The sequence below is a fragment of the Haliotis asinina genome, chromosome 6 (genome assembly GCF_037392515.1).
Source record: "Haliotis asinina isolate JCU_RB_2024 chromosome 6, JCU_Hal_asi_v2, whole genome shotgun sequence".
Lineage (NCBI taxonomy): Eukaryota > Metazoa > Mollusca > Gastropoda > Lepetellida > Haliotidae > Haliotis > Haliotis asinina.
This window is the reverse complement of record NC_090285.1, coordinates 24,538,937-24,566,787: the sequence shown is the minus strand read 5'-3', so window position 1 is coordinate 24,566,787 and position 27,851 is coordinate 24,538,937. Positions and strand designations below refer to the sequence as shown.

The window sequence follows — 27,851 nt, the reverse complement described above, 5'->3', positions numbered from 1 at the left end:
TTAGCTGAAACACCTACGCAGTTTGCAACATCATCCAAAAGCTTCTGGAAGTTCTTCTATGTATACAAGCTGTATATCGCTGTCAGGAACTGTGGGAAGGGTGAGCATGGGTTACGTGTATACTGTTGTGGAAGGATACAGATGGCTGAGTCTCTGCATCAGCCTCAGCGTTTTATTGGACTAGGTTCGGGTGATTCGGAAGTCTTAACACATTTAATTCAAGGTCTTAAAAACTATTTTGTCTGCTAGCACAGTTTAATTATTCGCATTGTGACAGAACTTGAAACTTAAATAGTCGTACTCTCCATCTATGTTTATCATTCTTTGGTAATGTCTTTAGAAAATGAAACAATTCTCAGATTTTCTTTCAGTATATATTAGAAGAGTATTCTAATTCAATATTGTAGTTAATGGTTGCCCATGCTACACTTATGTTTCGGATTGAGACAAGTTGCTGATGATCGTGGATTATAAATGGGCAGTAGATGATGGATGATAGTCTCCCTTTAAGTAGCCAAATCTTCCTAGCGTAATTCATTGAGGCATACGAGACTGTATGTCATCTGTGGATCCTGGTACACAAAACCTTTCTTGAGGGTGGATTTTACGAGTTGCCAAGAGGTGTCATCACCACATGAACAGCACTGGCAAATTCTGTCGCTTTGTAAATTACCGATAACCTTCTTTGCAAAACACCCGTCATGTTATAGGAACATTATGCAGTTAGGTCTGTCATTACAAAGAAAATCATACATCTGTAATACTGCTGAAACAAAAATATACTCGTGACAAAGTCACAATTGTACAACCAACTGTGCTTTTAACAAGGAAAGGGTTTTGTCGCTTCCAGTTCCAGTTGCTTAAAGGGTACACGTAAATATTAAGGACATGCGGAGTAAGTCTGCCCTTTTAACAAGTCTAGATAAGCGAACAATACAGGACGCCCATCTGTTAGACGGACAATGTGTTCTTTTTCAAATTATTTTTTGAAGTATTATTTGTTACTTTAGAGATTTGTGCAAGTGTAGTAATATCACTATCCTATTAAGGCCCGAGATGTTTTCTTGGGAAAGTTGTTAACCTAGTGGTGTCAGATGCTCGAACGTGATTTCAGGAGTTGCATCCTTTGTCATGCCACAGTTCAAATACCAGTCACAAGAAGAGTTAAACCTGAACTTTGTGTGTTCTAGCTCCCTCTGGCGTCGTTATTAGTAATCCATACATTTCCCGGAAAATGAAATAATAATAGAGAAAAAGTGCAACACTATTTTACCAAGAAAGGTGTTTATTTCTTTCAGGATCCCACTTACTTCCACCGGGAAGTAAACACAGAAATAGCCTCACAATTGAGATGCATGGTGTCCATGTTTCCCATACTAATTACTAAATCTTATTTTGCTCGTTTATCTTTCTTCCTGACTCCTTTCCGACTGATGCATGTTTTCTTCCCCCAAGACTGTCTCCTTTAATTTAATTGAAAGTAAATTTATCGCCAGCTCCCCTTCCCGCCTAGCCCAATTGCTGTGACTTATAAAAAGGTACAAATTGAAATGTGACATGGACCTCGTTATTACTATTCACATTTAATTAAATTACAAATTCAGTCCGGAAGTTTTCATTAGTTGTATAGATTTCTCCTGTACTCTTTTAATGAAACCTCAGTGGTGGTCAATGAGCGTTAAAGTGCATCATATAACTTTTCGTCTCTCAACAAGATCGTGGTACAGATCTTCCGTATGCACCAATATAAACAGGTCTAAAATCATTGTTGGTAAATACAGACCCGTGCCAGTTATATTGGCCAACATGACGTCGCTTCCATTGACTTACATATTGTTTTGGTGTAGCATGAATACTTTTCATGAAGTGAGTTAAGAAGGGAATCTTTGTCAAATTTGACAGGCACATTTGGAAACATGTCTGCTGTGCGCACGTAATTTCAGTTCGACTTTCCTAACACTTTTTAACTGGTGACATCACATTTATCAGCTTACATAAGGTTTCGAAATGCACGTTCCCATAGGTCGCCATGTTAAAGGTCTTCACAGCAATGTGCATATGTTGATAAAATTGTTGCCATTCGATAAATATGCAACGGGAAATTGAATAGAAATTATGTCACTGTTGGTATGATAATACCTAACAAATGTGAAACATTTGACTTCACTCTTACGAAATTTTAATTTATGAAAATTATTTTTGCTACACTGAAGTAGCATATAAGTCTATGGAAATTACCTCAAGTGGCCTAATATAACTGACACGGGTTTATACATACAGAAGACAACCACAGACAGGGAGACGCTTTCTTTCATATTACTGATGACTTGAACAAGTAATAAGGTAATAATTAATGCTAGAAATGATAATTTCTAGACTTGCAAAAGAATTACCACACATTAATGACCTTAGCATTCACTACAGCTTTGGAGCAAGGTTAGGAGGCAAGCTAAGATGACAAGTGTGACATCTGAATAATACCAGGGTTTAAAGGAGAATATGAGAGAATTGCAATAATTTGCTGGGTGCGATAAAGTCATCAGATACATATACCCCAAAGTTCATTTGCAAATTATGCTCATTTGCGTCTTAATCACGAAAACAGTTTGTGCTTTATGATCTTTGGCCATTATGCATAGTCCGCTGGAAGTCACGTGACCTTTCCGCTCGTGACGTCAAATGTGACTAGAGTCACTCACCACAAACTTTCCAGACAGTGTTATACAGCTACCAAGATGCTGAAAGGCTAATGTATGCCACACCTCTTGAGTATTATGTTAACGACATTTTTACACCCAAACACCCAAACTAATGGCAGTTTGACAGATGTCTGTAACCCACAAATGTCTGCTACCCGAATACTAATCGAGTCATAAAAAGCGCCAAGCAACTTGCCATTACGTCACAAATACCGTTGCCATTGGTTACCTGTCTGCAGTAATTACTTTGATGAACTATGGTACAGCAAGCATCTTAGGAAATGGACAGGGCAGAGAGAGTTCCTTCAAACCTTCAAGCTTAGTTGGAGAGTTAATCGTCTTACGAGTTTCAAATTTCTCAAAAGTGCCACGCTGCGCTGGTTCTTCAACTGCCCGTATCTGGGAAATCCATTATCTAAGTGCACATGACCCAGAAACTTGCACAGCGTCTGTCCCCAATAACACTTCGGTAAGAACGTAAATTATGGCAGAGATGAGAACATATTCGTAAATATTTCAAAGTATTTCCTTACTGCGACATATTCCAAGCTGTAACTTATTTCTGGCAATGAATAGGACAGGTCATCTCAGTGTCTAATACTGTTGTTCAGTGAAAGAAACGGTTTTCAACAAAAGATATCAGTTCCTTCAAAGCTTACCGGGCAATCCGTAAAAGTCCGTCGTCAGTCAGCGACTTTCGCGAAGACGCAACAGATGTATAGAAAACTGTATGATCGTGTTGACAACAGCCGTGGTGTGTCGCATGAGGGAAACCCATCTCGATGGTAAGTGGATTTAGCATCGCAGATGCTCCTGTATGTCGAGTCCTTCGCGGTATTGGCAACGCCCTCTCTGTTTTGCATGAGATGCATAAGGTTAAGGACATAGACGACTTGATAGAAACACAAGTTCCTGACGTCTCATACGGATACTTCATAAAACGCCGTCTAAAGGATCAAACTGACTCTACCAAGAACCCATCGGTAAACCTAGATGCACAATGAATCGGTTTTGTCAGCTAATTGATCCTGTGGGAGCACAGGCAAGATTTCCCTGAGATCTTGTCCCTTTGATGTATATTGTTTCTTTGTCAGCCTAATGATTTCATGATTGCTGTATCTGATCATAGACCTAACGAGATTAGGACCAGGATACTTCAAAGATAACAAGCAAATACGGCGGATTAAGCTTCCACGGCGATTGCAGACCTCCGCAAGTGTACCTCAAGCGAGGTCAGCTTTGATAGTCCACGTTGACATTTGGCTCGTACACTGTGAAATACACCTTAGCAGAACTTTCCATGATGTATTGGTGTCTACTGAACCAAAACAGGCTTGGCATAACGTCCACCAATAAGATGTTTATGTCGTGATCGTTGCGTTTATAAGTTTATCGGTTCAGTCGCGTTTCCTTTTACGATGCATGACAGATAGCTGATGTTCGTGAGAGAAGCAAAGGAGATTTTCTACGGATTTATATTTGTAAAGATATGTGTAGGATCCTCTTTTCTTTATGGCCTGTTTACATGAACATTTTTTTTTGTATTTTCCTTATCCCACAGTGTAACGTGTTTGTCATCTGTCTTGTACACGGGCTTCACATATGTCGTGCAAGAAACTTGTAAATTGGAAAATAATACATCTCAGCTTATCAGACCCCTAGAACCATATGCTGGACGAAAGCATTCCTTTTCAGTCATGTACAAAATCTGTAATGAAGATACTAATTGTTGGATAATCATGCATTTCTTGCATATAAACTGATGAGCGAGCGAGTTTGTATTCAAGGGCAACCGATCAATATAGTAAGAAGGGAAATTAAACATGGCTTTCATGTATGGATGTGTAGGGAGTCGAACCCGAGCCTTAGGACACTCCACTCATAGAAGATAAAGCTACTTGCAAAAAAACAGCACAGCATCAAAGTTCGAGGACGGACATTGTTTAACTTCGTTGTGAATTGGATCTTTGTTGGGTGTCAACACACTTCGGCGTTATGACCCAATCATCATATGTCACATCATCAGAAAATCACTCTGAGGAAAGCACACCTCATGACAGACAGTTTAAAAGCGAAGTTCATTTGGGAAGTTGGTCCTAATATTTTTCACTTTATGTTTATGTCAGAGTAATGTTTAGGTATCAGCTGAGAAAATGTGAAACACAACCAATCTGTGTTTATGGTAATCACTTAAATCTAAAAATCTAAATATGAAGACTGCTTTGAAAGTATCTATGAGGAGCTATACTTAGCATAGTTCTAGTCTAGAGTACTGGTGCACACCCGAAACCTGATTTGTCTGTAGGCACCTCCAAAAGCTTCAAACACAATGTAAAGAATGGTATACTGGTGAATGGGTTCGCAAGATCTTTCCATCGATACCCATAGCTGTACAGTATCACACACGAACCGCTATGCCTGGAAACCAAACGTTGAAGTGGAGACTGATGGTATGGAACTGTAGACCTTCACCTGTTCAGAAAACATACATCCAGTTGCAGCTGTTCTTCAGGAATCCCACAATACTCTGGTGAATCCTGCACTTGAACATTTTCTTTTCTGGGTTAGACGCGCTTTATAATTACAAGCAACTTTCTTGCTTGTTTTTATTGTTCTTCCGGGATGTTGTCTTGGTGTCTGTTATAGTGAAATAGTTACTTAGATGGAACTGTATTATGGAAAACTTCACGTAGCTCACTTTGCGGCCTACTTTCAATGACAATTAATGCAACCAAGTGGAAAGGAAGAGTTTGGATAATGCTGGAAATGTTATTTTTGTTACAGTAAATATATTCAGCGAAACGAAATTGAAAACGGGCATTTCCCCTTTAATTCAGTATCAGGTTGTTCGCTTCAAGTCTGAACAAGTAATTATTGGAGCAAAGAATGAACATTTTACGATGACGATGTAATCGTTTTCTCTTGCTGTCCAGCGTTCAGGTATTGGCAAAACCATTGCTCAAATAAGAAGAGCTTACATGACATAAATTATAAACCAATTAAAACACGCAAGTGTTACTCTTTTCAGAACAAAACTATTTCCCTTAGTTTTCAAACGAACAAAACTCTAACCTAACAAAAGATCTCTAAATCTTGTGAAGATCTTAATTTATGCTGATCTTTTAAATGATAGGCCTTTTCCATTCCATGTGCCCCATGAAAACATTGCACATTCCTTTCCCATTTGGAACTATAGTTGTTTTTTTCCTGATCCTCCCTTTGTTGTTCAAAGGGTTACAGAAATGAATTTCGGAACTGCCAATAACATTCCTTTGTAGTTAAATTGGTATGGTAAATGTCACATGTACGGAAGACCAGAAGTGTTTTCATATCCCATGTTTGCAGTGGAATGTGTTTATTTAGTGTCCGTGCGTGTTAGACATGCATCTTTTCGTGTCATTTCAAAAGCATCTCTTGCTGAACAATTTGTCAGAAAGTTTGTTTAATTATTTCAAATGTTCAACATCCTAGAAATAACTGGGAACTCCGTTCACAAAACGAACCCCATACAAACTATGGTCAGATAATTTTACACTACCGCGATTGTCAAAGGACATCTTCGTGTATCTCTGTTAAGCCATGTGTGTAACAATGTTATCAGAAAGGCGGAGAATAGAACCATACAAGGCACTAGCTTTATATCTGAGATTTATCAGCCTCGACAAAGGAGCTATTGTTGCAAATGTCACAACAGTATGTGAAAATTTGGCTGATGACACGATCAGATATATATATCATTTCAAATATAAGCAAATTATGGCATTCATTTTTAAGTTTCAGCAAGGACATCCATATGTTCTGATAAATTTCTCTGTCTTGACATTGCCATCTTGGACGTACTGCATTATTTGAATGCCATGTGTTCTTTGACTATCAAGTATTGGTGAAGTCTATTACCACGGACCGCTTTTCGTTTACCTTCAAATATAACTTTGATGGTTTGGTGATGTCTCACAGTCCCTATACCACATCATTTGCCCCTTTGCCAAGCCCTCTTTGCAATATATTAATGCTTGCTCCTAAATGAAGCAAGTCTAGCGTCAGGTTTAAGCTAAAGCAATAAGTGAAGCAAATCTAGATTTCCTCAGTTTCAGAATCTCTGTTCTCCCTGGGGCTCCCTTCCGGTTCATATGAGTTTGTTGTTACAGTCCACATTATACATTAGTCCAACTTATATATTCAGAAACGAGTTAGTCCAGTTAATGTCCACAAACCACACAAAGTGTGCGTTTGTTTATAACTCGTAATACGAAAATTTCATATTATCTTATAAGACAATATATGATCATCACTAACTCATCCGACTTTCTACTGCGGCTTAGTGTTCACTTGACCTCACATGCACGTGGGAGAACCCCTTTCACACTACCAACTTGAGATCAAAGACATCATTTTTGCCAGAACAAGGAAAGGTGTCAATGTGTATCAGGGCTAAACGTTTCAACTGATATGACTTCAAACGACTTGGGTTTGATTTGGCTCAGATTTGTTTCAATAAATTAAATGAACCAACTTCTACATAATTTAAATCAAACAACTGGTGAATCGTAATTGCATGGATTTGTTTATCGCAGGGAAGTCATTGGTCCAGAATAAAGATTTGCTGAGACCTTGTGTTAGATAGGTGTGTGTCAGACTAATCAAGATTAGCTTTAATGATTTATTTATGTATAACTGGATGTTGAAATTATGACATCAAGCAGGGATATACTTTATCTCTTTGTTGAAATGACAGGACACGCTTCGTATTCGAGGAAACCTCTTTTTTCTATTCTGGACGATGATATAACCAGGACTGATTCTCAAATACAGTATGTACTAATGTAAAGTGAATCTGTGTTATTGTGCAAACCTTAGTACGCCTCCATGAGAAATTGTCCGGAAGTGGAATTGTTTCCTGATTGACAGGGTTTCACTAGAAATACGCCCACCTCGCATACATAAAATATTCAGCCCCGGGGGTCCCATCACGTTGGTCATTCAGGCGTGGTATTGCAAGTGACGATTCATTATGGTCCAACTTATATCGTTACCTTTTAACGATCCCAAGTCCACCCCCACTGGATGAAGGTTCATGTTACCGCCTTATCTCATGTCGTGTCAGAGAACATCCCTCTGTGTTGCTGCTAACGCGTTTTTGATAACTCCCTATCTACAAGCCACGGTGTGAGACGAACATACCGTCCATCTTCCCCTCCAGACTGCTAATTTTGCAACTGATATCAGATTAGGATGTTTGTTTTTATTTCAAGGAGCGTTTGAAAGTTTCGGTTTCTGTTTCAAGATAGCGTCATGTAACGTCACTCAAGTAATGAAGGTGAAATTAAGCGTAAAGGTCTGCAACGTCCAAGACTAACGACTTGATAGGATTGGACATGGCTTGGATTATGTGTTGTTGGCTCTTGAACACAGACAGCCAGCAACAGGCACAGGTGTGTGTTGGAAGGAAAACAAGATGGGCTTGTGTTTGTAGTGAGGAACGGCATCACCATGATGTGATAAATTATGCGTCAGCCACCTTGCATTTTCCTTGACGGATTGGCTGAGATAGTACATGGCAGATGTATGCTTCCTGTGCCGCGTGTAAACCCAACATCTGTGAACGTTCTGCAAGTTTGACCCAACTTCTGGTGCGCTTTGAATGGCCTGGAGGACGTGAATGTTTATACCAACAGTTGTTTATGCGTTTGGATAGCTTGACGTATTTGCATTTCTCTTGTATTCGTGGCAGCCTTTGTGAAAAACCGTTATTTCTTTGAACAAGTTTTCGTTCAAAAATCAGTTACGTTAACAATTTGTTCTGAATGAGTGAAAGAAGGATATTCGGCTCGTATAGTACTGGATAAAGAATTGAAATTTTAGTGAAAGAAGAGTGACGCCATTACTGGCTGAACGACGCTCGGAAGATGGCAGTTATGATAAGGAAATAGAAATATATGTCTGTGGATTTCAAAGCCAGTGTTGTCGTAACGACATGCGTATATCAATACACTTGTATGCATTTACATGACAAACAGACACTCGCCCTCGTGTCATTTCACTTCAAATACATCATCTCCAATAGATGAAAGTATCCAACTCCGAGACGATTTACTGCTTTTATCGATGCGATTCCATACAATTCATATTAGAAGACACGAGGGTGTGATTTGTTTGACTTCAAATATCATTCTCCCCCAATATTTAACATTTCAAGTTCATGCTTCATAAGAACGTAAAAATGTAAGCGCACAGAAGCACAGACATATATCGACATATGCGTTTTTATTTGGTGTTAAACGTTTGCGGTCAAGCCAGTCTACGTACATCAAACAAATATATAAAAATCACAGTCTTCATTTCGTATCTACGAGGGTACGTAAATTTGACGTTCCAACTCAACCAGAATGACTTTATCTTACACTGTGAAAAGTATATATAACCATAGCTTCGTTCATGTCAGTGTTTACATGCTTCAAACAGAAACACATGTTTTGAGATGCAGTGGATCCGTTACTTCAGATGCGACCATTACACTTCACGGTTGTGCTCTTGTCAGCCAACCATTTGGTGATAACGAAAGCGATATGTTGATCTATATCAGTATTCTCACAAAAGAATATTGGGTGATATTGAGATATATTACAAGCATCACCGAACACTACTGTAAATGTACACGTAGGGGTTTGAATATATCATAAATCATGGGTATTTTGTTCTAATAACATAAAGAATATGGCCGTGGGGCGTGTAATAACACTGAAAATTACGTAAGTCATAAACAGAATGAGAACATCCTGTTTATCAACAGCTCAGCATGTGATACGTCTTTGTACGCTGCTTACCTAATTATCTTCTCTGAACTTAGTGGGTGTCCATCTTGTTCATACATGAAGCAACTGGGGGCAAGCGTTGCCCGGTCTTCGTTCAGTTGCGCCATTTGTCGTGCTGGAATCCTATTTTGGCGTTGTTTAAGGTTCTAGGTTTGTCAGCACCATACCCATTTTAGTAACATGACACAGGAACCTCCATTATTACATTTCTGACTCCCACACTATTACGTTTCTGACTCCCACACTTTTACATTTCTATCTCCCACACTTTTACGTTTCTGACCCCTGCACCATTCCATTTTTGACTCCCACACCATTACACTTGCGACTCCCACACCATTACACTTGCGACTCCCACACTATTACGTTTCTGACTCCCACACTATTACGTTTCTGACTCCCACACCATTACACTTCTGACTCCCACACTTTTACGTTTCTGACTCCCACACTATTACGTTTCTGACTCCCACACCATTACACTTCTGACTCCCACACTTTTACGTTTCTGACTCCCACACTATTACATTTCTATCTCCCACACCATTACACTTCTGACTCCCACACTTTTACGTTTCTGACTCCCGCACCATTACATTTTGACTCCCACACCATTGCACTTCTGACTCCCACACTATTACATTTCTGACTCCCACACCATTACACTTCTGACTCCCACACTTTTACGTTTCTGACTCCCACACTATTACATTTCTGACTCTCGCACCATTGCACTTCTGACTCCCACACCATTACACTTCTGACTCCCACACTATTACGTTTCTGACTCCCACACCATTACACTTCTGACTCCCACACTTTTACGTTTCTGACTCCCACACTATTACGTTTCTGACTCTCGCACCATTGCACTTCTGACTCCCACACCATTACACTTCTGACTCCCATACTATTACGTTTCTGACTCACACACCATTACGTGTCTGAGTCACACTCCATTACGTTCCTGACTCCCACGCCATTACGTTTCTGAGTCCCGCCCTATTACGTATCGTACCTGTATGTCAAGCTGACACACCGTGATGACGTTGAAAAGATTTTCAAGACGTCGTCAAACCCAACTCACTCACACAGACACAGTACTTCCAGAATACAACCCATTAGACCATTATATAGAATTGACGTAATTATACATACATGCATTTATGTGAAATTGTTTCGTCCCTTTACCCCCGACATAGGTTTACGGATTGAATTTTCTTTTTTGTAAACTTTCGGACATTTGGGTCGTTCACAATTAATATTTTCATGCAACTGTAAAGTTAACTTTCTTTATACTTTGTGTTATCTGCAGCAGTTCTTTAGTTAGAAAGCTTTTGAATATATCCCGTCGTTGTTATTAACACACTCGGTCCTTTTGTCTTTCTCCATTTATTGACACGCCAACAGACCATTATCCGACCACAGTAAGACGAATTTAGTTAACTATACCAGATTTATATCTCCCGGGTACTTGACTGTGGGAAAATAATGTCTGCCTGTAAACTGTCTGGATTAATCCGACCCAGGTCTTCGGGTCTCAACAGCAGAGTTGTATTCTGCTGTTTTCATTAAGTATTGCTTTTTCATTACCTCCACAGTCATGTCAGGTTGGCATTGAGGAACGCGCCCGGGAGGACTCCCAGGAAATACCAGGAGTAAGGAAAACTGTTGGTCACATTTCATGTACTAGATTAAGTTAAGGAAACCGATGAGAAGTGAGCGCATGCGTTCCGGTGAGGATTCTCTGATATACCGAATGCCGATAGGATTTCACCAGTAAGTAAAACAATGCAAAGATCATCAAAGACGATTTTTTACAATACCACCACAGACAGCGATTGGACGAAGATAAGGATGATTAAGTGAGGATTTTTCAAGCTTAATTGAAGAGATTGATGCCAAGTTTTTTAACAAAATAGTTTACGATCTGTCGACCCTTAAAGTGGAAAAGTTGGGAATTTTTTTTTCTCTCGCGGAATGCAACTCAAGTGTTTACCACAAATAATTAAGAATGCTCTACGTTAAAGTGCAAGAACAACATGACTGGTGTATCCACCGCTGCACACATGAAAAATGTGTAGACTTACAAACAAACATCTGAAAGGTGTTTTCAAATATTGATAGTATTGCTTTCAAAATGGACGTCAAAATCAGGCTTACCGTCTGCATAATGACGACTCTCCTATGACATGACAAGGACTACCAGGCACAGCATCACATAACATGACTGTGCTCCCTGTTGAACGACAACACAATGAATGCATTCATTTTGTGATTGTTTATTTATGGAAGAACAGCCTGGATCAGCTGATAAGGATGTCAGTATTTTCGGTAGACCTCTTATTGTAATTATATACATAATATAAAATATCATTAACACTTCTAAGCATTACTAGAGACTTGTGCCTCCCTGTTCTCTTTGAAGGTAGGCTCAAACAAGACGATAACTATCAGTTTAGCACACTAGCATACTAACATGTTTGAAATTACTTGAAATACAATTATATTATTAATCAAGACGAAGTTCGATGCTCAGATAATCATTTCATCAGTTCAGCGTTCTGATGAAGTTGCTAATGGAGGCCATATTTGATAATGAAACGATTCTTAAGGTATCTGCCCACATGTCGCAATCTAACGACGTTTATCATGACAAAACACTTCAGGTTATGAAGAAAGATCTTTCTTTCTTTGTTCACTCATTAGCACCATTCCTTTTATTCATCAGCTTAACGTGATTCGCGTTTCTTTTGTAACTGAGTATATGAGAGAAAACATCAAGTCTCGTATAAAAGAGTCGAAATCACTTACAAAAACAGTCTTTGTTTGCGCCTGTTTAAAAGGCAGAAATACCACTCTGAACTTGCATGATTTTTTCATTCAGCACAGCCTTGGAGCAAGTCTACGTGGAAGGTTTTATTCAATATTTCAACAGATCTTGACTTTTCCTGTCGTATATGAGCTGAAGTAGGAGAACGCACAGTTTGGAAATCTGTATCTTCTTGTTAACATACGCCCAATGACGTCTAAACCTCACACTGGAATGTTGAAAGAAAACATATAAATTACAGGCTGACATTTATAGAAGTCGCCTTGGGCCCCGTTCCACCATCCGGTCTTAGTGCTGGGACTACCGTAAATCTATGTTCAAGTGAATGGGAGTTACGACCAACACTCAGTGGATCAGGCCCCGGAGCCTCGTTCCAAGATCGTAACCACGCCCCAAAGTCTCGTTCCATGATCGAAACCACAACATACTAGAAATATATAGGCAATAGTATTATAACCCTAGCCGCTCAACAAAACCCACCACACAGCACACCATGAACGACCCCTTAGTCACCGTGATTAGAAGCATTGGGCAACTATGTCACAGAGTGTTAGGATCCGGTTGGAACTCCACTGTGTCGTGTCTTAGTCGTTCAGGATTGTGGTGAAACCTTCGAGCACACGTACAGGAACCTACAATCACTGGTTTCTGGCTCATCAAAAGGGGACAATGCAACACAGCCGAAAGTCATTATGTACCGAAATAGGCGGTAGAGTGGCCTATTGTTGAAACCATTCATCCGTCCCGCCGAAGATCTGGGTTCGATTCCCCACGTGGATACATTGTGTCAAGCCCATTTCTGGTGTCCTCAGTAGTGACATTAATGGAATATTTTTAAAAGAGGTATAAAACTAAACTCACTAGCTCACTTATGTACCAACACTATCCACACATATGTAGTTTGGCCGAATATCGGATGGTTGTGTCTTTCATTTGTGTCATTGTGTCGAACACAAATTGTTAAGCTTGTTTTAAATCGTCCCTCATTAAAAATATCTCACGTTGTCACAACCTGTCACTCATACTATTCACATTCTCATTGGCAGACAAATCCTGTACTTATGCTTCATGTCACATAGGTGTTTGTGTTCATCGTGTTCGTATGTTGGTGTTGCATATAGATTCTGTCAATGGTACGGCATCTGCCACCCTGGAAATTCACTTCAGCTTGTTTGAATATTGGATATGGTTGCCTCTCTCAACATTAGCTGGCCAGAGTATTTTATTTTGAGATCATTTCCAAGAAAACAACAATTCCGAATGAGACAACTTTCTATTTTATGTCGTAAATGACAATGTTATGTTTTATGAGACGCACATGTTCTCGAAAGTGACAAAACAGACAAACACAATACCGGGTTATTCACAGTCCTCACGCGCCTCGTTTTAAGGAGATAATTGTTGAAATTGAAACCACCAGCGTCTGTTGCTAACGCAGGTACAAAACACAGTAGACGTTACGACTATGGCGTCACTTCTGGGCAATAAATCCGTACACAGATGCTATTCTTGTTCACTATGCAGTTTTTATTTCACGGCGTGACCCTCTTCTGTGATTTTTCATTCGCTTTTAAACGAACGGCGGTGACGGTAATCCAAAACACATCCGTAAAGAAAGTATTTGAATTCAGATCGGTTGTTTTAAGACCATTGGCGCTTGTACTAACAAAACAACGGTTGTAAATATCCACTCATTACCAGGTGCCGATAAGGATGGGGAGCCTAGGGTGTTGTGCTGCGCCAGTGACGGGGTGGGGGGTGAGGGTGGTGGGGGGTGGGGTGGATCTGGTAAGACATATTTTCTGTATTAAGACTGGATGATATGACAAAACACTTGCAATCAGACGGACATAACACGCGTTCACTTGTTAGCGGCCTAATGCGCTCATTAAGGAGATAACACAGGTGGAACGTGTTCACAATATCTGATGTTTCTGGAGTAATTTCGTTCACACGTGTGGAAACAGATTACTGATAAACGACGACTGTATTATTTGTGAATCTTGTGATGCAGACAGAGGATCATTCACGGATTTATCGATGTCCTGAACACGTTCTAACCAAAATGATACACAAAATACGATTTCGGGTAAGTCGCCAGAATACCGGATACGTTCCGCCATCTTGAAATAATTCCAGTTTACTTTTGCTTAGGGTTAGCGTTTGGGGTAAGGGTTAGCTTTAGCATCCGAGTACCCGAATTCGATCCAGTCCGTCCCATTGGAGGATACATGTACAGCTTTTTTTAGAAATGGGGATGAGAGTGGACACTCGTGAGGAAGGGGGGATGCATACTTCAATTTCACACAGTCTGATCATTTAAAAAAACTTTCAAGATAACACACACACACACACACACACACACACACACACACACACACACACACACACACACACACACACACACACACACACACACACACACACACACACACCCCGCCCCGCATATGCCTTATCTCATCTCATATTTCATATCAATGCATTAGTCCAGAGATTGAAAAGCCTCTGATATTTGTCAATGTAAATAGCTTAACGCGGTTTATGCACTGGCCTGGTATTATTTCTACCATTATGTCATTATCTCCAATAAGCGTTTCTACACTGTGTGCAAATTAATTGATACGGTCTCTTAATTGCCATCATAAACAGTATGGTGCCTATCCCGCCCTTCTAAAACAGATGACCTCGGGTCCATTACATGTTATTGCGCAATATTCACTCTGGAAGGTCATGTAACGTTATCCTGAAAGCTTCCATTGGTTTAGCTGTAACATTTGTTTATGAAATAGATGCGAGTACGCTCTTCACCTCCTTCACTAAACATTGTGTTTTCTTCACGGTTTCTTCCAGATAACCAAAAACACACCAATTGTTGATGCTACTTCCAAACAACTACTCAGAAACATCGGTGAACAGCAATTACTTTACGGCGACATACGACCAGTATTAAGGTAAATATTATCATTTATTCTACATTTTGCAGCCATTGTGATTTCTTGTTTAGACGCTTGCCACCACTGAGGAAGCCGGCGCATGTAGACCGAATAACCCAATCTTTGCAATCAAAATCTTCACGGCGTCTACTGGAGCAGTAGGAAAGATGGAGACCGTGGCTGAAGGAGTATCATCCTTCACAACGGAACACGGCACAGCCTTAGCGCAATTTGAGTCCAAAGATACTATCACCATGTTGAATCTTCCAAGTGGAACCTTGTCTCATGTGATTTGTAATTTCCGGAATGATATTTTTTATAGAAACAATTTATTTTCCTTACTGTAAGACGTTTCCATGAACTATGTCTCGCAGGTTACCGTAAAACATCAGATTGTCTGGAACTGGCGGTGCAAAGGGATGTGGTGAAATGTCATTCAAAGACATGACGTTGGCGATAGGCGAATCCCACACAGTCATGTTGAGACTGGGAATAGATAGAAAAGATATGTAGATATATAGCTGCAGCTTCGCTAGAGATGGGCGAGCAGAGCCCAAGCCACGCATAGACGTCATATACCTATATCAACATATATACAACACCAGAACTGACACCTATAGGTCAACTGCGATCATTTCATACGGTCTCTGGATGTTACCATCAAATCATGTTTTACATGATTCGCCTTCCATGTAGGCGTGGAACTGTAAATTTCGAATAGGTTATGATTCTGACATGATTTGCTCGCTTTGTTATATCAAAATAAACAGGTATGTCACAACCACGTGACTCGGGAACTTAAGTGTATATAACTATATTATATGAGTCGTTCTGCAAAAGGACAATGGTTGCTCGGAAAGGTCACAGTGAGTAGCTTATTGACGATATTCGCAGTCTGTATTAAAAACAAAAAGTATTTCGCTTTGCGTGGGAAGTGTTTGAGTGGTGAGGAGAAGGCGCTTCAGTATGAACTAAGTACAGTTGATTTTGTAAAATATTGTTAATCTACATATCTGAGATGATTTGCTGTTGTTGTGTGTGCGTAGGTACGTGTGTGCGTGTGTGTGTGCACGTGCGTGTGTGTGTCTGTGTGGTTGTTGGTCTAACTACCTCTGTGTGTTTTTGTGGCTTTTTGTCTGTATAGCGATTAGTCTTGTTATGTCTACTCCAAGGCTGAACTGAATGCTGTGCTCATGGATTTATAGTGAATAATAAACAGACAAGTCTTCAAAAGCGGACAGTACAAGGGAGTCAAGGGACGCCAGTCTCCTATCTTAATAGTTTACAAGTTTTCATTGAAACTACTAACCTAGCCAAATGTCGCCTTTATTCCGCAAGCTATGCCATCCCACAGTTTTACACGTTCAAAAGTTGGAAGGGTATGAAACTCATTCGTAATTGTAAGTTGATAGGTAGAAATATTATTAATTTCGCCTATTTCAGGAGACATTTCTGGGTGGTGTCGGACACCTTTGACCTAAGTGAGTAAGTTTAGTTTTACGCCGCTTTCAACAATATTCCAACAATACCACGGCCAGGAAGACCCGACATAGGCTTCACACGTATTTGGTTTTACGTGAGCAAACAGTGAGAGTGCCGGACGCGAACACCTGGTGTCAGCACAGATTTTAACTTGGATCATCGAGGCTTAATTCATATGCTTTAACAATGCATTTCATTTTTATTCGTATCATGCTAGCAGAGTAGCATTTCGCGGTCCATAATATAGTTTCGAACGCCAATATCATTCTGTACAAGTGACAATATTTCGACAAATGCTTATATGCCCCATAATGTATTGAATAACATGTCTTTCATAAGCGATAATATTGCTTGCAATACATATATATGTATGATAATATTGCGTGTTACACTACCACTCGAACATAGATATTTCATCATGTAATATTCATGTGTTTGTCTAATTTTGAATAACATAAAGTGTCCAATTGCAAAAACAAGTTGTGTCTATCTTTATAACACTGACAGTTGGGATATACGTATTAGCGAGTTTATTTAGCCGCTTGTAGCAATATTCCGACAATACCACGGCGGGGGACACCAGGAATGGGTTTCAAACATTGGAATCGAACCCGGTCTTCGGCGTGACGAGTGACCGCTTTATTCACTAGGCCCCGGATATAGGTATGCATAGCTTTTTATCAAGACCAGCCAAGTACGTGCTAATACCCAAAATGCAGCAATAATTCAATAGCAATAATAGACGGGTCGGTAAAATAGAGGGACTTGGGCAGGTTATGAAGATGTAGTTATGGTATCAGGGCCGTTTACCTGACATTTAGGCCACGCTAGTCTTGAGTTCGAATCCAGATTCGCACCCCTGTCGCTGTGATAGTCTTTACATTTGACAGTTTCAAACCCCCATGTCAGAGGGTTTCAGCCATTGATACAACACCCCAGGACGTTTGTCACCCATGTCAGAGGGTTTCAGCCATTGATACAACACCCCAGGACGTTTGTCACCCATGTCAGAGGGTTTCAGCCATTGATACAACACCCCAGGACGTTTGTCACCCATGTCAGAGGGTTTCAGCCATTGATACAACACCCCAGGACGTTTGTCACCTATGTCAGAGGGTTTCAGCCATTGATACAACACCCCAGGACGTTTGTCACCCATGTCACAGGGTTTCAGCCATTGATACAACACCCCAGGACGTTTGTCACCCATGTCAGAGGGTTTCAGCCATTGATACAACACCCCAGGACGTTTGTCACCCATGTCAGAGGGTTTCAGCCATTGATACAACACCCCAGGACGTTTGTCACCCATGTCAGAGGGTTTCAGCCATTGATACAACACCCCAGGACGTTTGTCACCCATGTCAGAGGGTTTTACCCATGAGATAACATCCAGGACATTCGCCAGACCTCCACCTCAACTCACTCTCTTCATCGACACAGCACCTTTAGCGATTTATGTTTATTTGAACGGATTGAGGATTGATGTGCTTATTGTTCTTCAGTCGTTATAATCCTGTCTTGATAGGTTCCGTCCTTTGGACTTGCGCCGTCGTATATCCATTCATAGCAAGCAAACTGACGTGTGTTTTCTTCACCGGTGATGAAATGTTGTTGACTCAGACACAAAAGGAGCTCACCCAGTCATTATTGTAAATGTGTTTGTTTACGTGTTGCTGTACGTTGCCACAAATGGCAGACTGGTCGCATCTGTCTATCCCACTGACACGGCCAATTACGTAACCCAGTCAGTAAGGCTTAACGCACTGGAATTGTTGTTATTGCCTTGATTCATGACATGATCTCCTGTACCATATAAAACACCAAAATCAAAGTTAACCTTTGAATTTATCAAGTTCAGCCGACATTGCCTGCGCAATTTTTTGGAAAAAAATGTTTAATCTGTTCTTGACAGAATGATGTATTTCAAAAGAGTTCCCGGGAGAGAGATACATAACAGATACAGGCCGTCAACGTGCGTACCGTCCCTTCTCATCTATTTTATCAAGAAAAATGGTTATACGTCAGAAGACTATAACTTTTAAACTTTCCTCCTGTTTAATTTGACGTGATGTATGTGTCCAGCCTCTAGTTAAACAGCCACTGTCCCCCAAAATAGTTAACGGCCCCATTTCGCTATAACTGCTCTTAAAACGGTAGTGATTAATAAAGATTTTGGTATTTGTCGACAAACAATGTGTTGCACTGTAGTAAACGTCCTACTCACATGCAAAGTCACTGGATTATTTTTAATAGTGAATGTTTTAGGCCATACGCTTGTCGGAATTATTCAACATGTCTGGGTAATTACCCCACTAACTCAGAACGAACGTGAAATAATCGCGGGTTAGTTATTGAATTGCTGTTTTTGCCCATCCTGCGGTTCTGCCAAGGTTCCAAAATGATGAGCATTCCTTGCAAGACAAACCGGGTTCTCAGCGCTGCACGCGACGCACATGTTCCTAGTTAAACAGGTACAGGTGTTGTTGTTAAGGGAGTTCATAAGTACAAGAAACAATTAGGAAACTGAGTATGTACCACATAAAGGAGGCTGCTGTGTAAACAGTGAAGTGACGTCACGCTGGGGAACGTGCTTACGTCCGCTAACATCACCAGGCAAAGAAAGCGTCATTTTGATATTTCACGGTATGATATTTTTTACAGGATCTTGATTGTAAATGTGTATTATCTGCATTGTCTGTTTCCCAAACAACGTGGCACGTGCGAAGGTATGGCAATGTTTACTCTCCACAGAATCACGGTAGGTGGTCGTGATTTGCCCCGTGACTGTAGAGTATACTGGATACAACGTCGCTATCTTAGACCGCGTTATAGCGAAGAAGATCATAACGTTACCGCTGTGGGTATATAAATAGTTTTTGCTGTTCTGCCAGCAAATGCGTACCTACCTTATGATGTTTTATTGAAGGATTTTATCGACTATTGATTCTAAAATATTCATCATGTTTGGAATATCACGACCCCAAATTGCGATATTGACCCACGTGGGGCATAAGAAACGAAACTATCAACGGCAAGGTCACTTCATACAGAGTCACCCCGCAAGACCAAATGACATCGTTCTCAATAACATTTTGTTTGTTCATTTACAAACGCCCAGCTAATGACGCTAGACTACTGCTTAGTATGTGAATGTATATAATTTTGTGGCAACAGCTCATTTTAACTGAATAGGAGCGCTATAAGGAGATTCAGAACCCGAGGATATCGACACTAAATTCATTTAGGGCTTTAGCTTTGAAAGGAGATCTAGCCAGTAGGAAAATAATGTGGCTCAGGGCGTGTGAGACAGACTAAGAGAACGCGAAAGGCCTTATCGTGTAAGCCGTAGAATTTCGCAGTTCAAAATTTCGTCCCAACTCAGGAGAGAAAACAAAGATCGTAATCGTCAGATGTGTTCGTCGAGTTTATCCTGAAGTGCGAAACGTCTCAAACCCCCACCACCTCGAGTTTCCTCCTGCATGCAGCTGACAGGCAACGATATAACTGAAAAACTGACTCAAGTCACTCCATTTTACTACTCATGACACGGTCTACAGATATCTGCACATACAGTGATCAACGCGATTGTATTGCACAAATATTTATCCAGATGAAAAGTCGTAACGGGAAAATAAAAGATAAGAAACATGATACTCATCTCGTGATCCCTGCACCAGAACACTGAGAAAATGTTGCGTTCTTATATTGACAAGAGGAATGTGTTTTTAGAAGATAGATGGTTGGAAATGGTTGGAGTGGCTGCTGCCAGTTCGACATCTGACCATGATGTGTATTATTCATATCAATGGAAGCAACTTATTGATGAATATAAATACACCAGGGCGGGGAACCACGATTACCATAGAAAGTGTTATACAATAACCCCCAAAACACGGCTTGCAGTCAGAACTAATATTTTGATAGATTATTCATACATTCATTAGGGCAGCTCACTATGCACAACCTTTGCTGACATTTGGGTGATGTTTTGTTACGCATTCCCCAATCCTTGGCTAGAAACCCCAGGGAACTATAGCCAGAGCTGCTAACCACCCATACAATCAGGGTAGATTGTACCAAGCTTTTCATGCAGGGTAAGAAACTACTCCACGAAGCAAATGTTATAGATTTTTTTCTATTTTGAGGGTAATATATATCCCCCCGAACAGACCACAGTCGTGGCTAACATTCTATCTCGCGTATGTGTAAGAGGTTTCCGTAGGGCAAAACCTGAAGGAGCTAGCACCTGTTGTGAAGAAAAATATTACACTCCCCAAAGGTATATGAGAGCGATTTTAGTCTTTCCCAAGATATCCAGTACGAGTCTTGGTCCCGAAATGGACGAAAACCAAACTGCTGAGTGTGTGCAGTTCTGAACCAAACCCTATTGGCTATTTCGATATGAATAACTATGTTTGGTAAAGTATTTACTTGAAGATATTTCTAAATTGTCTTTTCGAACTGAAATTACCTATCGTCCAAATTCTGTGCTGCTTAGTGAAAAGTTGTTTCCCCTTGATCGCTGACAACGGTACCTGTGTGCACATGCATTGATGTTCGGCGCAAATCCGTTCACAGCCTCATGCATGGTGTCGTTGTAAACCATGATGATCTCGCATACAATAACAGTAACTGTTATATTTTGAGGATAGAATCATCGCCATTCCAAGGTTCTCAAAGCCAGAACTATGTTCTTCAAACCGTCATGTCTGAAACCTTACTTAAGATGCTATCTGGTGCACACACCTCCAGTTTTTCTCCTATGATATCATGTTCCCTATGACGAGGCCGAAATTGTGTTTATCTAACAGCAATAGTTTCAAATTGAGACCTTGCCTTCAAACGCTGTGAGATAAGAACTCGATAGAATTAGCTTTGCTCGGAAAGTGCTGAGTGATGGGGAAGCTGTTCTCAAGACAGGCAGCTGAGAAACCACACGGCAGCAGCCCCGACATCATGCTTGTCAGCATTCACTCCTTCAGGTTTATGTGTGTGTTTTTTCTTCTCGCGAATGTCATCATGACTTTATCTATTTCAGTCATTTGATATTTCATTACGATTCAGGCCGAATATTTATTTCAATATATCACTGGAGAACTTCACCCTGATAAATCATTTTTAGTCGGATACTTTCAATCTGAAAATGCCTGTTGATTAAGGTCGAAAAGCCGACAATGCCGACACAGTTATGTTGAACCGGAGCCAGAGCTTGGAGTTGATCCGACCATTGTACATTGCACTGAAATGGCAACGGTGAGGTGGAAGCGTTTTTCGAAATAGTAAAGGGGAACTCGATCGTCTGGTGCGCCTAAAGTGTCTGTAAAGTTAGCATTAGGATCCTATGGCTATGGAATCTACATCTGTTTTGGCACTGGTTGTGAGCATTGGTTTCTTTGTGATTGTAACCAATGAGTTCTTTCTGACCGTGACAAATGGTTTCTTTGCGATTGTGACCATCGGTTGTTTTCTGACTGTAACTATTGTTTGGTTTGTTTTTTATACACCCGGCATGTAATGCGGGGGATATATTCGACGCCTCGTCTGTCTGTCCGTCAGTCGGTACTCCGTCCGTCTGTCTGTAATCATTTTGTTTCCGGAGCATAACTCAGAAACCGTTCAATATTTGTAGACCCAACTTGATAGATATACTAATCTCAACCTATAGTTGTGCCCTTTGCTATTTACAGAGTATTTTTGTTTGTTTTTTCGTTTTTCCATGGAACATTTTGGACTAATGATGGGGTGGGCTTCCTTTCCGGAGAACAAATCGAAAACCATTCAATATTTTTCTGCAAAAATAGATATATCAGTCAGAACCTAAAGTGGTGCCTTTTGCTATTTACAGGTTTCTGTGATTTATTATTTTCTTGAATTCCATGAAACATTTCGGACTTAGTCTCAAAATGGACAGATGGGCTTCGTTTCCGGAGCAGAACTCAAAAAACAGTTCAATATGTTTCTGCAAAACTTGGCAGATGTTTGAGGCAGACTACAAAGTGATGCCTTTTGCTGTTTATAAAGTTTTGGCATATTATATTTATTTATTTTTTTATTTCTCCTGGTTTCCATGGAAACAATTCAGACTTAGTCTCAAAATGGACGGATGGGCTCTGTTTCTAAAAAGACATTAAGTAATTGTCAGATGATTTGCCCTTTCAAATATGTGGGGGCCGAGGGGATATGTCATCTTCTGATGACTCTTGTTTATGTTTGTTATTTGTTTTGGAATTTTGCTTGTTTGTTTGTTTTTGAACATTGAATTCCTTTTGACTGTGACAGTTGGGTGCTTTCTGATTGTAATTATTGGTTTCTTTGTCATTGTAAACCTTGGCTTGTGACGTTTGATTTCTTTCTGATTGTGACCATTGGTTTCATTCTCGTTTCTTAGTAGCTTTTTATCCATGAAGAATAATATATGTCAAGTTTGGTTATTCAACAAACATTAATCTATCATGTCATTCGTTGACTCTCTAACCTCTTCATAATGTTCCACATTTACCAAGGGCACAGTATTCATGCCTACAGTACCCAATCAAAACGACATTAAGGTGGAATGATTTGATTGATATGTAAGTAATAGTGATCAATTCAGACTCCACTTCACTACCCAATATCTGCCACCATGGGAAGACTAGTTAATGTACACTCAGGATTCTCGGTCAAACGCAAGGTAGATAAATTGTCCTGCAACAAGTCTGATGGAAATTGAAGGAATGTGATTAGTGAAGTCAACGTAATAGTCGCTGAGTGGGATGTGTCAGGGTTGATTTAAACCACGTCCCAGGCCTCGTCCCCCTTGCCAGTCAGATGCATCAATTCCTAAACCAAAAGATTACTATTAGTCTCACGACCCAACACTTGCTTGTCCAAGTCGAGATTAAAATTTCGTCAAGCTACATAAAGAATCTATATTCCATTCCTTGCAGGTTTACACTGCTATGATAGAAAATAATTCAAGTGTTAATGTGGATACTTGATGACTGCATGATGGTGTGTTAAGTAGGGCAGGGGCGTGAAGGAGTGCAGGAGTGCGGGGAAGTTCGGGAGTACATAGAGAGTTATGTAGTTAGGTCATGGGAACATGTGGATTACCGGAGTACAGGTACATGGTGAGCTGAGAAGTACATGGGGTGTTGAGGAGAACGAGAGTGTTTGGAAGTACGAGGAGTTGAGTTCGGGGCGTTTGAGTACAATGGTTGTTGCGTTGAGGTGTATCAGAGGAGGGTTGGTATCGAGAAGTTACAGGAATACCAGGGGAGTTGTACAATGTCAGGCGAGTTGAGGTGTATGAGGGGAGTTAAGGTGTATGAGGGGAGCTAAGGCGTATTGGGAGGGATTGAGTGTCAGGGGACTTTAGGAGTTACAGAGGAGTTGAGGAATATCAGAACTAGTTGGAGGCATCAAGGGACTTAAGGAGTATCGGGGAGTTGAAGAGTGGTGGAGAGTTTAGGAATATCAGGGTGAATTGAGTATCAGGATGATGATTTTCCGGGAAGTTTAGGAATACTGGGGGAGCTGAGGAATATCAGGGAAGATGAGTAGTATCGAGGAGTTGAGGACTATTGGGGGTATAGAGTAGTATTATCTGAGTTGAGGAGTATCAGGGTAGTTGTAGAGTATCGAGGAGTTGAGGGCTGTCATTGGAGTCGATGAGTGTCGCGGAGTTGAAGAGATTCAATGGAGCTGAGGAGTATCGTTGTTTTGAGGAGTACGTGAGGAACTGAAGAATGCATGATGGGTTGTCCCATAAAGTCCATGCTGTCCTGCTTCAGTTTAATACCCTGTGTTGTATGGCTTCATCGACGGTTTCGCTCTGTACGGTTTTGTTATCGTGTGCTGCTCTGTATCTATACATGCGTCGTGTGCTGCTCTGTATATATACATGCGTCGTGTGCTGCTCTGTACGGCTCTGTGTGGCTATGTGGAAACGGCTGCTCTTCATGACTACCTGAATTGTATGTATATCTGTTCTAGTCTGTCCTGATCAGACTGGCTACTTAGCCGGTGCTGCTCTGCATCTTGAATAAACCTATGCTGCCCCATATGAGCCTGTGTTGTTCAGCATGGCATAAATTAGGTTTTTCTACCACGTACGGCTTATTTGCCTGACGATTTCATGTCGTCCTTAGTTTGTGCTCGAAGTAAATTGACAAAGCCCTATCCCCCAGCTATACACGACCTTAACCACATTTCTCCCCGAAACCAATCCTCAGAGGGAAAGTGGCCGTTCCATATCCAGGGTAGAGTTATCTCCCATAGGCGTTCCAGGGTCCATTGATCATGAGGCCGAAACCTTGATCATTTTTCCAGGTTCGCCAGCACCATAATATTGCTCCTGGGCTTGAATATAATTGACATTAAATGTTGCTCACACTGACAACACAAACTGAATTTCTTTGGTTTAAGATCATTCGCTAATGCAGCATCTGCTCTTCAACATCATATCAGCAGCAGGAGCAGCAGCAGCAGCAGCAGTAGTAGAAGAAGAAAATTCCATTCGAAACGGCTTTCAGCTCTCTAGCTTTTTTGTTAAATAAAAATGTAAGTGGTAGCATTGTCTCCTGTTATGTACTGTCTCATAAACAATAGCTTAACTCTCCTGGTTTAAATCCCAGACCCAGTGTTAGGTCCCTGGTTAAAGTGATCGAAGGCATCTTAACTCTCCTGGTTCAGAATCCAGGCTGAGTGGTAAGTCCTTGGTCAAAATTAGCCAAGCCATCTTAACTCTCCCGGTTCAGAATCCAGGCTGAGTGGTAAGTCCTTGGTCAAAATTAGCCAAGCCATCTTAAACTCTCCCGGTTCAGAATCCAGGCTGAGTGGTAAGTCCTTGGTCAAAATTAGTCAAGTCATCTTAACTCTTCAGATTCCAGGTTTAGTTTTAAACCCTTGGTCAAAGTGATCCATTAATCCTAGTTTGAACTCTCCCGGTTCAATTGAAAACGCTCAGTGTTAAATCCTTTTCTTCAAAATTAACCAAGCAATCTTAACGGTTCAAATCCCAGACTCAGTGTTAAATCTTTGGTCCAAATGTTCGGAGAGTGCCCACGTCCACCCAGCTATGTCAGCAGAGATTCCCAACCCATGGTATGTCGTTATTGATCTACAACACGTGGCAGTCTGGGTTTAAATACTTTAACGTCTTTTTCGTCATTGACTCTCAGGAGATCAATATTTCCTCACAGTGTGCTCCCCCCGCGACACGAGAGCACGGCCAACACCACTTCAACACTGTAGGTTAACATAGCAATCTGAAGATCGCTGTCGCCAGTTTCCGCTATGGCGTTCAGACAATGCCGATTCAACCGATACTATATCTTTTATTGTGACTCAATCAATTATTTTCATTGAAATGGGATTAAGGTAGCCACATCGAGCACTGTCTAATTAATTGATAAAATCTAAACACCGCTCTTGCGCGGCTTCATTTAAAGGTGTAAAAATGTCAACTGTCTTCGAAGATGAATTTGGAGAACTTTTTAGAGAGAATGCCATTTACATGTGAATACTGGCCTCGGCGATTGAATAAGTTTTCATTTGAATTGTTTGGCATCATTGAAATGTAAAGTCCCATCCGCATCACTGAACCATCTATTCGGGCATCGTGGGACCTATGTGATTTCCTCTGATGTTGGTGTCGGTGTAACTCATCTTTTTACGAACATCTTGTAATGTCACTTATAATGAATCAAGAACTCATGATAGCGTAGAATCGTACAAAACCTCTGCTTCTGAGCAAAGGTTTCTTATGGTTATTGAAAAGGTTCTGTCACTTCATTTGCATTTTTTCTTCCTGTTTACCACTCTTTTCTCTTTGTGTTTTCCTGGGTGTTATATGAGGTGTAAGGGCGTTAAGTGACGTGTGGTCCCCTCTTACATAACTACCAGGAATCTCCGAGCCTTAACTCCGATGATATTCCTTGTTTTACAGGAACAATATATGTACTTGTGCATTTCGTCAAACGGTGTTATCATTATTCGTAATAGTGACTGAGTGAATGAGTGTAGTTTTACACCGCTTTTAGCAAATATTCCAGCAACATCACGGCCAGACACCAGAAACTGGGTTCACACTCTGCACCCGTGTGTGGAATCGAACCCGGGTCTTCGGCTACCCATTATTCGTAATATAATCCAGCTATTTGAACGACCAGTGGTTTTACAAGTCGATCGGCCGTCATATGGGTATTATGACGTCATAGTGATTGATTTGACGTCATTTTTGGTTGCGTCATAATTATTTACTCAGTTAACATTTTAAGTTACTCCACTGAATGTATTACTGAATTATATCAGATATAATCTAATATTTCAACACAGGCTTTAAGCATATTTCATGGAAGGAAAGTTGCAAAGAGGATAGTTGCCTGAACTGGAAGTGAAAGTGTAACTGTCAGTGCCCCTTTCTCAGCTTAACATGCAGTGAGGAAACGTTATTGATGTGGTTTTAGGGGCGCTACGGAGTGACCTAGTGGTTATAGCGTCCGCTTGTAACGTTGAAGACCCGGGTCGACTCCCCACATAGGTACAATGTATGAAACCCATTTGCTTGAATATTGTTAAAAGCGGTGTAAAAGAATCACAGTCACGGAGAGTAGCGTTTGAAAAGCCACTGAAATTATATTCATACCCTAATGATTATGGATAATTAAAATCGATACAAAAAGATACACAACATATTATATACAATCACTTTTCATACATAAAATATCATATATTCCTTCAGACGAATCCGGTATTGTGATCCAGTATTAATTATAATCTTCTAGCATGAAGGACATCGGCCTAGATACGTGAATATAGCAAATGTGTATTGCATTGATTACTAGAAACTAGTTCTTTTAAGTACTTTGTCTTAACGCGTGGCTATAATAATACCGTCAGCAAACGTCAGCTAATTCATTTCAGCCTCTTAATTGATTACATAAACTTATAGATCCGACGATGGAAATATCCAGACCCGTCAAACGGGGACGCCATGGAATGGATCGTGTCAATAAGTTGTAATAATGACGACACTGATATGTTATTTAACGGTGGGAGCGAGCAGAGTGCTAGCGGGACGATGGAGCAAGGCAAATAACTCTCATCC

General features: G+C 40.6%; 1 protein-coding gene across 1 annotated transcript in view; it reads left to right on the top strand.

The window, feature by feature from the left end:
* LOC137287404 (glutamate receptor ionotropic, kainate 2-like) overlaps window positions 1–27,851 on the top strand; it is a 125,855-nt gene that overhangs the window by 16,397 nt on the left and 81,607 nt on the right. The window contains exon 2 of the mRNA XM_067819671.1: window positions 15,195–15,295. The gene's annotated coding sequence lies outside the window, so the exon portion shown is untranslated. The remainder of the gene's footprint in view (window positions 1–15,194; window positions 15,296–27,851) is intronic.